Genomic DNA, 13753 nt, shown 5'->3' on the forward strand with positions numbered 1-13753 from the left:
TCTGAAAACTAAGCCATTTAATCATAGGATTTCTTTGAATAATCTCTGATCCCACAGGCTAATAAACACCAAACCTTCCAAGAATAAATGGCCTAAAAATTCAAGGCCTGCCAAAGCAAAATTGTGGGGACATTTATTTTTCTTTAATATTGTTTTTGTCCTACTCCTACTTTAGCTATTATATCCCCTCTCATCCCTCATGCATTCTATCCTTCATTTGTTTAAATTTCCCCATTATGGAAGCTTAATTACATTTAGACAATTTACTATTTTCTATAATCTCTCATTAGTAGAAGTAATTTATATCAATCAATTAGCATTTATTAATGCTTACTATATTTCTGCCACTATAAAATACATAGTGGGGATACAAAATATGCATGGTAGGAATAAAAAAAAAAGCAAAGGATAGGTTCTGCTCAAGAAATTTTCAATGTAATGGGTAATATGTCTTTTATTTGTTATTATTTGTGGGATTAATTGCATTTTGAACAGTAGTCACCACCATCTTCATTCTGAGAAATATTGGGTTGATTTCAACTGGGATAATAGGATCTGAGGAAGAAATATTTAGATATATCAGTGTTTTTCAAATGAGTTCACATGAATGGAGATTGGCCAGTTGCTCTTATTCTAAATCATCCTATGAAGTAGTTTCATGTATTAAATAGATGATATAGACAATTAGAAAATACCTTCTGATAATAGTACTGAAAAAAATTAGTTTGTATTATTTATGGTATTTATTTTCCTTTTACTCCATTTCAAACAAATTAAAAACTTATTGAAGTCAGGGAACTGACTTTATCTCTCTTCTAACTACATTTCTGAAAATTTAGATAGTAACACCACAGTTCCCCTCTTTATAGCATCACCACTTCCCTTTTTCCACTTTTCTCTTATGAATTGTCTTCACCTATTTAAAAGAAAAATTTTCTTCAGGGATTATTTGTTCTTCCTTTCTGTTCTTTTATTCTATTCCGACTCAGCAAAGTGCCTGGAACATAGTAACCATTCATTAATTGTTTCTTGATTTGACTTGCTTTGAAACCTTAATTAATGTTTACAGCATAGTGTCTTACATATATTAAGTGTCTCCCCAGCCAATTGAACTGAATTAAAAATGAAATTTCCAATGTCAAATAGTTTCACTGAAATGGTTTGTGAGAGAGAGTATATAATTTAGGATGACACCTAGGTTGTACATCTGGTGACTGAGGGGATCTTGTACCTCTAATGGTAATAAATTTTAAGACATATTCTAGATAACAATGCTGGATGTGGATATTGTGCTGGACCTGGAAAAAGGTATATCTGAATTCATATTTTATCTTGGATATTTAATATATAATCTCAAGCATGACCTAATTTTCTTATTTTTAAAATGAAAATAATAATGAATACTAAATGACAAAGTTATTGTAGGATCTACATGAAATAATGAATGTAAAGCATTTTATCATTGTTAAATTGCTTTCAGCAAATAATGAAATTATTATAAGATCTATAAAAATGTACTACTGATGTAACAATGATACAAAAGATGAATTTGAGAACATACACAGCTATCATTGACTACACAAATGAGGAAGATCAGCTGAAATATCACAAAACTTTTGAGCACTGGTTACACACACACACATACACACACACACAATTGATTTAATTGAACAGGGGTTTATCTGCATACATTATTCTATAATAGTTGCATGAATATGTATTTTGAGCTAAAAATAAGGAATAAAAAAAGCTTGATATGGTTATTAAGTGTACCATATACAAATAATCAATTGGAAAAATCAGTCTTTTTTAAACTGTATATCAAGCAATATTGGCCTAGGTAAAATAAAGCAATGAAGAAAAATAAATAATCAATGATATTTTAAAAATTCCCAAATGAAATAAAAAGGTCATTACAAAAAACTTCTGAACTTTCATTTATTAACATATTTTTCCTCTCAACTTTTAACTATAATAAAAGAATATTTCACAAAGTCATTAATTTTGCTGATGAGGCATTTTTTTTTATTTTTAAAAAAATTCCAAACCTCAAAAGAATTATGAATTAAAGCAATGTGTACATTCTATCTGCATGTCTTTATTCTTTATGTGCAAAGTATTTTACTAGACATGTTGAAATTCATATAAGAGAAACATAGTTATAATATTTTCTGAAAAAGCTGCTCATTCCAACTATTTCTAAATTTAAACCAAAAGTTTGAGGTTAGTTGACCATTGTAGATGGTTTTGCATTATAAGCCTGCCTCATAATATGCCACACATCTCTCTCTATTCTAGTGTTTATGGAAACCAATGCCTACCCTTCATCCTTCTAATGAAAATGAATTAGTATGAATATAATTACCATTCAATTTTCTGCTAAAATGTTTTAATTGATATGTCATCAAAAAAACCTTGTAGCTCTGAGGTAACATTCTATCAATGGAATAATTGATTTTTATTGCACTAGAAATAAGACTAAATAATATAAAGTCTCTCAAATTAGTTATGAATAATTAGGATGAAAAGGCTAATGTTTACTTAAGTAATAGAAGTACTAAAATATGTAATATTTTGTTGGGGGGGGTGGGCTTTCACATGTTTCATTTTAAAACACACTGTAGAGCCTTCTGGTAAGGATTTTAATTAATAGAGAACCTATATGTCATTTGCCTTTCCCCAAAAACTCAATTATCCAGTTGAATGGTTACAAACTTCTAGGATAAACCTTAGAACAGGACAATGGAACATCAAAAAAACCTAGTAAACTGATTCCCATCATCAATTTCAGGAATCCATTAAATCTAACTCCATGTGCTAAGATTGCAGGCATCTTTACAGAGTTAGGAAGATATAGAGTTATTATTTTCTAAACCCCCACAGGCATTTTTTATGGAGAATATTAAATGCAATAGTAGAAAATAAGTTGCTCAATGTATAGGTTCTTCAATAGTTTACTTATTTAGGTCATTTTCAAGACAGGCCTTATTTTCAGTAAATACCAGCAAAGACCATTTTGATTTTCTGTGAAAATGACAATAAAAAAACTCAGTATGAATTATTTCCTCTTACAAAATTTCTCCTATCAAATATTAGATTTTAGGTTGCTAAATATAAAGAAAGTAAATGCACAAGTAGAATTTTTACCAGTTTTGTAATGTGTAACCTGAATTTTCAAAGGCCGTGTCATAGCATTACCTATGCGACTAACTTTCAGAATGAGGAGAATCATAAAGACCTTCAGGACCATCTAGTCTACCTAAAAATGTCTAGGCAGGTTATCCAGCCTTACCTTGAACTTCATTAGTAAGAGGAAACAGAATTCTTCCTTGAGGCAATTGATCCAATTCTGGAATAGTATGTGAGCACTTTTCAGATTATATCCCTTTATTCAATTCTAACTGTTTATTTTTATAAAAATTCATCAAGTATTTAAGATCAGCTATCATTCCTCTTGGAATCTTTTCTTCTCTGACTTAATTGTTCCTCTTATCTCTATTAATTCTAATCTCATATTAACTCAAAAGTTTAAAGCATATCAGTTGTACTTGTCTGGATGATTTTCACTTTATGAATGTATATCAACCAATCAATATCTATTAAGCATCTACCACATGCCATGGCTGTAATAAGCCCTGGAAGTATAAAAGAAGATAAAACACAGTGCTTTTATTCAAGGACCCTACAATCTAATAAGGAAAACCATTTGCAAACAAAAAGATAGAAAGCAAAGTAAATACAAGATTGAATTGAAATAATCAAAAGAGGGAAAGTACTAACATTAAGAAGGGTTAGGGAAGATTTCCTGTAAAAGGCGGTATTTTAGTCAGTGTTTTAGTATGTGTAGTTCATTCAGATTTAAATGAAGACAGGGATATAAATAGTTGAGGGCAGTAGAGAAGGAAGAACATTCTAGGCATGAGAGAACAGCCAGATAAAATGTCCGGAGCTGAGAAATAGAAAGTCCTATTCATGGAACAATCAAGAAACTATTGTCAGTGACTCAAAGTATACTTGTGTAATGAGTTCTGAGAAGACTGGAAAGGTAAAAGCGGACTTGGTTAGGAATAGCTTTGAATGACAGAATAATTTATTGTTTTTTCTGAAGGAATTAGGAAATCACTGAAGATTAGTAGGGTTCTGGGGTTGTATGTAACCCTATGGAATCTGACATTTAGGAACTTCACTTTAGAAAAATCTTAAAATGTAATATCCAGAACTGAAAATTGTATCACAGATGTAATCTGGCCAAGTTAGAATACAAGAGAGCCCAGTGACTCATTTTTCCTTGTTTTATTTTAAGACTGCATTAGTTACTGAAATTATGTTAGTAATTTGCTTAAGTCCCCAGATTTTTTTTAAGACAATCATCACAAACACAAGGTAGAGGAAATGCGGTTACATGACTGTCTTAAAAAAAAAAAAATCTGGAGACTTTAGTAAATTCAACACAGTGTTCTAGCCTTTCCCAATTTGTTTGTTTGTTTTTGGAGGGGAGCAGATTATGATTACAATGCAGTGTTGGATATTCCTTCCATCTTTATAAATATGGTAAGATTTGTATCTATAACTTTAAGCTAATAATTGACGTTTTAACAGTTAAAACAATTCTGGGACAAGCACATATCTCTGTGGTGTGTGACTAAAGTCTTCCTTACATGTTGATACTAAATCATGAGGGTCACAGAATCCATAATTTTAAAACTGGAAGGAATCTCAGGAACCAAGTAATCCAAAACACACTCAATGAAAGTCTCCATTATAACATACTTAAACAGTGATCTTTTAGCTTATCCTTGATGACTATCTCTCAAGATAGATCATTCTACTTTTTAACACTTATTTAATTACAAAGTATTCCTCCTCCCATCATGAAGCTTAAATTTTATTCTGGTAACTTCAACTAAATTAATCCGATTTTCCCCCCTTAGGTGGCAAACAGACTGATATACTCCTACTTTAATGTGCTAACTCTTTACATTTTTTTAAAGATATTAGTATATGATATAAATATAAACAGTAAGGAAGAGTTATCCTCACATGAGAAATTTTGCCAAAACGAATAAAATAGAGATATAGAACCTGAGGATGAATAAAACATGGCTGTCTTCCCATATATAGTTTTAATGATGGATTCAGAGGTGATGTGAACAGCTGCTCCAATTAATGGACTCACACCTAACTCAGGTGATAACAAGCCTAAAGATGAATATTTAAAAAAAAAAATGAAAATCCTATTGTGCACTCGAATGACCAGAATGGAAAGAATAGGTCATACTTTAAACACTAAAAGCTTCCAAAGGAAATATGAATAAATGAAATATCCACAAGCACAGTAGAAACAATAACAAAATGAGCAATAATCAATAAGAGAAAACAGTAATGCATAGCTATGGGCAACTTAAAATGCCTAAGAAAATATTATTTTTTAGTTAATAAAAAGGTAGAATTGGAAAGAATTTGTGGATAATTTTGACAAATTCCTTTCCCCCCCCCCATCTCATTTTAAATTAATATTACTTGCACTTTTATCTTTATATGAATCAGATAAAATTTTATATCACTTTAAATAATTTTACTTAGAAAATCAACATCTTTTGTATGTTATCTTGAATATCAGATTTTAGTCTTAAGAGATTAAATTTTTCAATAAATAATAATTACCAACAAACTTTTGGTGCATAAAAATAGTGTAATATTACTCTATCATTTAAAAATGCATAAAATTATCCAAAGACATACGAATACTTATATGTACCGATATAGCAAACTTGGAAAACACTATACCGAATTATCTACCATTCAAACAGTAAAACTGAAGAAATGGAAGATGAACTGTGCTATGAATGATATGTTTTTTTGTGGTTTCATGAGTTGCTATGGACAAAGAAATAATCACTTGTAAAAAACCCCAAGATGACAAAATTATCAGTATAAATTTCAGACAAAATTATAAAATTGTATACTCTCAAAGAAACTCTGATTGCATTATCATTGAAGCAACAATACCTGCTTAAATTCTGAGAAACTTTTACTCTCCTGAGATCTTAAAATCATTTGATTTTCGTTCTAGAAGAGCTATTAGAGATCATCAAGTTGATTCCTTGGGGTGTGTGTGTGTGTGTGTGTGTGTGTGTTTTGTTGTGATAACTGATGAAAAGATATTTGAACTCCCTGTTTCCAGAGCCAGGCCTGGCACCCAGGCTTCCAGACTAGCATTAGGACATAATCCCATTAAATTTGAAATGATTACATCTGTCTTATATTTGTCTTGACTTACTCATAGTAAAGTTAATTTTTTATCTTAGAATTTTCAACTATTCAATGAAATTGGCCACCAGATTTTAAATATTTCACCCCTTTTTGGTTATTAAATTCTGAAATGTTGGTATTTTATGTCACTTGCAAAGCTTCAATTTATAATCAAATCCTATAATTATTTAAAGAGTATTCTGATTTAAAAAAAAACCTTTATATTTTATTCAGTACCTTTACAAGACATATTTTTATTGTTAAAAAGTAGAATTAAATTATGTAAAAATGATTATAAAAGGGAGCTCATGTTTAAAGTTTATCACATTAATTTTTTTTATCCTAGAGGAATTACAAGAGCATGGGGATTTGGTTTACAATTTTCTCTTTTATATTTTTCTTTTTCAAATATTCTTGAATAGGATTAATACTAATGTCCGGGATCTAAAACAAAACTTTTCATTCCCTTAAAAGAGAATAAAGTATAACTATAAGTCTGAATTAAATTGGAATTATATTTAGGAACTGATGACAAAATGCTATGCTGAGTATTTTTCTTCAACATCCTTTTGATGGAAGATTAGATTGTCCTGATCTAAATTAGTAGTGAAACCAATTTTGTACACTACAGTGGTACAGTGGAAAGAACAAAGAATTTTAAATAAGAAATCCTGGTTTTTAATAGTGCTTATATTTAAATATTGCTTATACCACTTTGGACAATTCACTTAATCTCTCTGAAACTCCATTTCCTTATCAGTAAAAATAACACTTGAAATAGATTCCACATAAAATTATTGTGGAGAAAATGCTTGTAAGCTTTAAATCATTATAAAAATAATGTGAGCAGTTGTCATTTTGTCTCCTTGAAATGTCTTTCACTATCAAATAAAAAGGTTGGAAATTAGAGGACACAATTAGAAACAAGAAGTAGAAGATACAGAGAAATATATTTAGACTTGATGTGAAGGAAAATGACATCTTTCTTGTATTTTTTATAATAATATTTTATTTTTCCAAATATATGTAAACATGGCTTTATTGGTCCCTGCAGAACCTTGTGATGTAAATTTTTCTCTCTTCTCCCCCTCTTCTCCAAGACATAGGCCAAATGTGTGATCCTTCAAAATATATTTCTAGGGGCGGAGCCAAGATGGAGGAGAAGACAAAGGATTTCTAAGCTCTTCTTTTCCCTTTATCAATTTATTGAGCCCAAAAATATCTTGATCACAATTGTAAAGATAAGAAGTAGAACAACTCAGGCCGAAGAAAATCTGGTTCTCCCAAAAAGGTTGTTTTGGGGCCAGGGGGAGATCAGTGCAGAGGGGAGAGAAATTAGGTTCTGAGGAGAGCCAAAACGAAAGGGAGCAAACTCAGCACAAAGCCCGCCCCCAACCTGGACGGGGTTTTCTTTGGGGCAGCGGATCCCAGGGCAGGAGGGAGAGCCGTTAGCCTCCAACACCCAGTGGGGAGCCTTTGCTTGGGGCCAAGAGTTTCCCCAGGGCCATTTCAGGGGCAAGACACTGGGACAGAGTTTGGGGGTCGGGTCTGCGGTCAGCCAAACCACAGTCCCACAAGAGGCTCCCGGCCCGGGGGTGACCTTCAATTCTTAAGTCCCAGCCAAGGGCAATCAAGCCTGGGCAGCCCAACTTGGGCACTTCCCATAGCTTAAGCCAGTTGAACCATTCCTGTTGGGAAGGAAAACCTCCCCAGGACTCCCAACCCTCAGAGCCAGAAATCAGTTTAATCTCCCTGCCTCGTAGATAGTAACCCCCTTGCCCAGGGAGACCCCTAAAATTTTAAAACATGAAAAAAAGTGAAAAGAACGACCGGTTGGCCTTCATGCAGAAAAAAGGAGGCATAACAAAGAAGAAACCCCAAACAGCAAACATGCCTTAACTGTCCTCCTTTACAGTCCTGAGAAGAACCAATTAAAGGTCCCAAAAAGAGTTAGAAGATAAATGGGAAAAGAAGGCCCTTAAAAGAACCAAACAACTTTGAAAACAAGAATTGGAAAAAGAAAAAATTCAAGAAAGAAATTTCTGAATTGGAAAAAATAAAGAATTTACTAGAAAGTAGGATCTGTGAATTGAAAAGACAAAAGAACCCCGCAAGAAAGAGGATCTGTGGTTGGAAAAGAAAAATAATTCACTAAAAAAAAATTGAATTAAAAACTACAGACCAAAACAATACATTCCAAAAACCCCAATTGGACAATACAGGGAAAAAATAAAAAGAAAAAACTTTAAAAATTAGAAACTAACAAATTAAACCAATACTTGAGACAAAAAAGAACAGTCAAGCAAAAACAAAAAAAGAAAACTGGAAAAAACCCAAGAATTTCTAATTTGAAAAACAACAGACTTGGAAAAATAGATCCAAGAGAATAATCTAAGGGATTATTGGAACTTAAAATATGATGAAAAAAGAGCCCAGAAACTTATTTTACAAGAAACACCAAAGAGAACCACCGAATGTAATGGCAAAAAATAGGATTGAAAAGAATTCTTCGGAACACCTTCTGAAAGAAACCCCCAAAATAAAAACCCCAAGGAAATTGTGGCAAAAATTTCCCAGAACTATGGGAAAGGAAAAATTTTAAAGCAAGCCAAAAAAAAAACCATTTAAAAGGTGCCCGTTGGGACCCAAGATCTGGCTGCCCCCATTAAAGGAAAGAAGGGCCTGGAATTGAATTCCGGGGCACAAGAACGGGATGCCAAGAATAAACAACCCAGTTACATTTTCCTTAAAGAAAGATGGAATTTAATTAAAATGAAATTCCATTTGTTTCTGGAAAAAAAAACCAGAAATTTAAACAAAAATTTGATTCCAAATAGCCTGGTGAAAAAGGAAAAAAACTCTTTGAAAGGTATTTCGTTTTGGAAAAAAAGAATTATGAAAATTTGATTGAAAAACAAAAAAAGGGGAGATAAGGAAAAGGGATGATGGGCAGGAAAAAAGGTAAGGAGGGATGAGGGAAACCCATCCACAAAAGGAAGGAAACTTCATTCCTGAGGTTTAGGAGGAGAAACATTGGAACCCAGGTTGAAAAAAAAATAATTGGCTTTGAGAAAATTCTCTCTCCCTCTAAAAAAAGGGGAAGAGGAAAAGGGAAAAGAAAAGGTAAAAGGGGGAAGGGGGAAACCCAAAGGGGAGGGAGGATTATGGATAATAACGTGAAACAAGAGGGGCATAAAGTTTGGGGAAAGAGGGTTGGGGAGGCAAGAAAAAACCTTGGGGTTTGGGATGGCAAAAACAGATTTAGTAATTCCAACCAAAAGTGGGAAGAACTCCCCCTAAAAAGGCAGATCCAGACTGGATCAAAGCCAGAAACCCTACAATATATTGTTTTACAAAAACAAAAAGCAGGGGGAATACAAAGGTAAAAAGGCTGGAGCAAAACCTTTATGCCTTGGTGGCCAAAAAAAAACAGGGCCATTCCTTATCTCCGGGACAAGCAAAAGTAAAAAATTATCCTAATTAAAAAGAGATAAGAAGGAAACTACATCCTGCCAAAGGGTAGCATAAACAACGAAAGCAATATCAAATTAAAACATATAACCCAAGTGGATGGCACCAGCTTCCTAAAGGAAGGTTAAGAGAGTTGCAGAAGGAAAACAACAAAACCGTTTAAGGAGATCCTCAACCTTGCACCCCTTGGAATTAACAAACCAAACCACAAAAACAAAAAGAAAATTAAAATAAATGAATATTAAAAATTAGGTATGGATCTTTGGAAAAATTAAGGAAGTAGGAAAAATTTCTTTCTCCCCAGAGCCCATGGAACCTATTCAAAAATTGGACCTATATTAGGGACAAAGACCTAAATTAAATGCAAGAAAGCAGAAATAAGGAAATGCTTTTTCGATCATGACAAAAAACCATTAAAAAAAAGTTAGGAAAAGACCAAAAGAATTGGAAACTAAACAATCCCATCTTAAAAGAATGATTGGGTAAACAACCAAAATTATAAGATACAATTAATAATTTAATTCAAGATAATGACAAATTGAACATCATACCAAAATTTGTGGGATGCAAAAAAAGGGAAAAGGTTTTTAAACCTTAGAGGGCCATTTGAAAAAACAGAAAAAAAAAAATTAATGAATTGGGGCCTTAAATTAAAAAAAAAAAAGACCAAATTAAAAAACCCCCAATCAAATACCTGGAAATTCTAAAATTAAAAGGAGAAATTAAAAATATTGAAAGTAAAAAACTATTGAACTAATTAAATAAAACCTAAGAGTTGGGTTCTATGAAAAACCCAAAAAATAGATGTTTTGAAATCTTATTAAAAAAGGAGGGAGGAAAAGAAATTAGTAGTCTTAAAAATGAAAAGGAATTTCCACCAATGAAGGGAAATTAGAGAAAAATGGAATTATTTTGCTCCAAACTTTAAAGCCAAATAAATTTGATAACCTAAGTGAAATGGATGACTACCCCAAAAATAAAGACTTGATTTAAAGAGGGAGGGAAATTGCTTGAATAGTCTCATTTCAGAAAAAAGAAATAGAAAAAATTAAACAACCCCTAAGAAAAAACCCAGGACCAGATGGATTTAATGGAATTTTACCAAAATTTAAAAGAACAATTGGCCCAATGCTATATAAATTATTTGATAAAATAGGGAATGAAGGAGTCTTACCAAATTTCTTCTATGACACAGAATGGTAAAATACCCTAAAACCAGGGAAGGCTGAAAACAGAAAAGAAAAATCAAGACCAACTCTAATTAATGCAAAATCTTAAAAAGATATTAAAAAGTACAGAAAATCATTCCAAGATAATACCATGACGGGGATTTATACCAGGAAATGCAGGGCTGGTTAATGTTAGGAAAACTATCAATATAATTCCATGTTAATAACAAAATTAACAAAAACCATAATCCTCTCAATAGATGCAAAAAAGATTTATTAAACCAAACCATTCTTAATTTTAAAACACTTGAGGAATTATAGGAAAATGGACTTTTCCTTAAAAATAATCAGCAGCATCTATTTAAAACCAAACTCATATGTAATGGAGACAAACTGCAAACCCATTTCCAATTAAGACTGGAGGAAACAAGATTCCCACCTTACCTTATTTAAATATTGTATTGAAACGCCAGCTATAGAAAAGAGCTGGAAAGGATTAAAAGGAATAAGAATAGGCAATGAGGGAAGTTTCACTCTTTTGCCGATGACTGATGGTTTACTTAGAGAATTCCCAAGACTCTGTAAAAGTTTTTGGAAATAACCACAATTTTAGCAAAGTTGCTTTATAAAAAAAACCACATAAGGTCATCAACATTCTTTATATATCACTAAAAAAACCAACAGTCAAGAGTTTAAAAGAAAATTCCATTTGTAACTACTGAAATATAAAAATTTAGGAATTCCATTCCAAGGGAAAAATTTGGAAACTTTAGAAACCCAAAATTACAGACCACTTTTCACAAATTAAGTCTAATCTAACCAATTGAAAATTAAATGCTCTTGGATAGGGGTGGAGAAAATAATAAAAAGATGACAATATTACCTAAATAATCTTTTATTTAGCCCAAACCAATTAGACTTAAAAAAATTATTTTAATGACCTAGAAAAAAAAAAAAAGTTCATATGGAAAACAAAAAGGTTCCAAGAATTTCCAAAGGGAATTTGAAAAAAAATCAAATGAAGGTGGCTTAGGTACCAGATCTAAAATTTATATTATAGAGCAGCAGTTACCAAAACTATTTGGTATTGGCTGGAATAGGTTTATTGATAGTGGAAAAGATTGGGTTAAGGGATAAACAGTCAAAAATATGGCAAATTTAGTTCCTTTGAAAACCAAAGATTCTACTTTTTGGGAAAGAACTTAATGTTTGATAAAAATTGGTGGTTGGAAACTAATTATAGAAACTAGGCATTGATCCATACTTAACACCGTACCCAAGATAAGGTCAAAATGGGCCCAATGACCTAGGATAAAGAATAAATTATTAATAAAAGAGGAACACAGGATAGTTTACCCCTCTCAGACCTGTGGAAGGAAAGGGGTCTTTATGACCAAAAGAGAACTAGAGATCATTCGTCACAAAATAGGAAAATTTGATTATACCAAACAGGAAAAGTTTTTAAATAAACAAAACTAATGCAGAAAGATTAAAGGGAAAGAATAAATAAAATATTTTTTACAGTCAAAGGTTTGATAAAGGCCTCATTTAAAATATAGAAATTAACTCTAATTTATAAAAATCAAGCCATTCTCCAATTGAAAAATGGTCAAAGGATATGAAAATTGAAATTCCTAGATGAAGAAATTGGAAATTATTTCTAGTCATATGAAAAAGTCTTCCAAGTTCATTATTAATCAGAGAAAGGCAAATTTACAAACTCTAAAAGATACCAATTACCCCTTAGATTGGCTAAGATGAAGGAAAAAAATGAAATGATTGTTGGGGGATGCGGGAAAATTGGGACATTGATGCATTATTGGTGGAATTTGAACAAATCCAACCATTTGGAGAGTAGTTTGGAACTTTATGCTCAAAAAGTTATCAAACTGTGATACCTTTGATCCAAGAGTGATTACTGGGATTATATCCCAAAAGAGATTATAAAGAAGGGAAAGGGACCTGTGTAAGAATGTTTTGGGCAGCCCTTTTTCTAGTGGTTAAAACCTTAAACTGAATGGATGCCACGTTGGAAATTTTGAAATAAATTGTGGTATATGAATATTATGGAAATTATTACTATTCAAGAAAATGACCAACAGGATAATTTAGAAAGGCCTGGGAGACTTAAGAACTGATGCTGAGGAAATGAGGAGGACCAAGGAGATCATTATATCTTCAACAACAAATATATGATGACAGTTCTGATGGACTAGGCCTCCTCGCAACGAATTCAACCAAATCATTTCTAATGGAGCAAAATAACTGAACCATTCTTTGCCCAGAAAAAGAACCTGGGAGATGACTAAAAACCAATACATTGAATTCCCAATCCCTATTTTTATCCCACCTGGTTTTTTGATTTCCTTCAAACTAATTGTACAATATTTTAGAGTTTGGTTCTTTTGTACAGCAAAACAACTTTTGGTTGTATCTTTTGTGTATCTAATTTATATTTTAAATATTTAACATTCTAAGGTCATCCTCCAACTAGGGGAGGGGGGGGAAGGGGTGAAAAATTGGAACAAGAGGTTTGGCAATTGTTAATTGTAAGTTACCCTAGATATATCCTAAAATAAAAGGCTTTAAATAAAATATATATATATATATATATATATATATATATATATATTTCTAGGTTTGCTGTGTCGCGTGTGCACACACACACACACACCCCTCAGATCCAAAGGGGGAAAACATGAGAAAGGGAAAAAAAATACAAGCAAACACAATAACAGAAGACAGAAAGGTTAAAATACCATCATGCTCCAATTCATAATCATTCTCTATAGCTTTCTCTCTGGATGCTGATGGCATTTTCCACTCCAAATCTTTTGAAATTGTCTTGAATTGTTGAAAAA

Source organism: Sarcophilus harrisii, chromosome 4 (genome assembly GCF_902635505.1).
Source record: "Sarcophilus harrisii chromosome 4, mSarHar1.11, whole genome shotgun sequence".
NCBI lineage: Eukaryota > Metazoa > Chordata > Mammalia > Dasyuromorphia > Dasyuridae > Sarcophilus > Sarcophilus harrisii.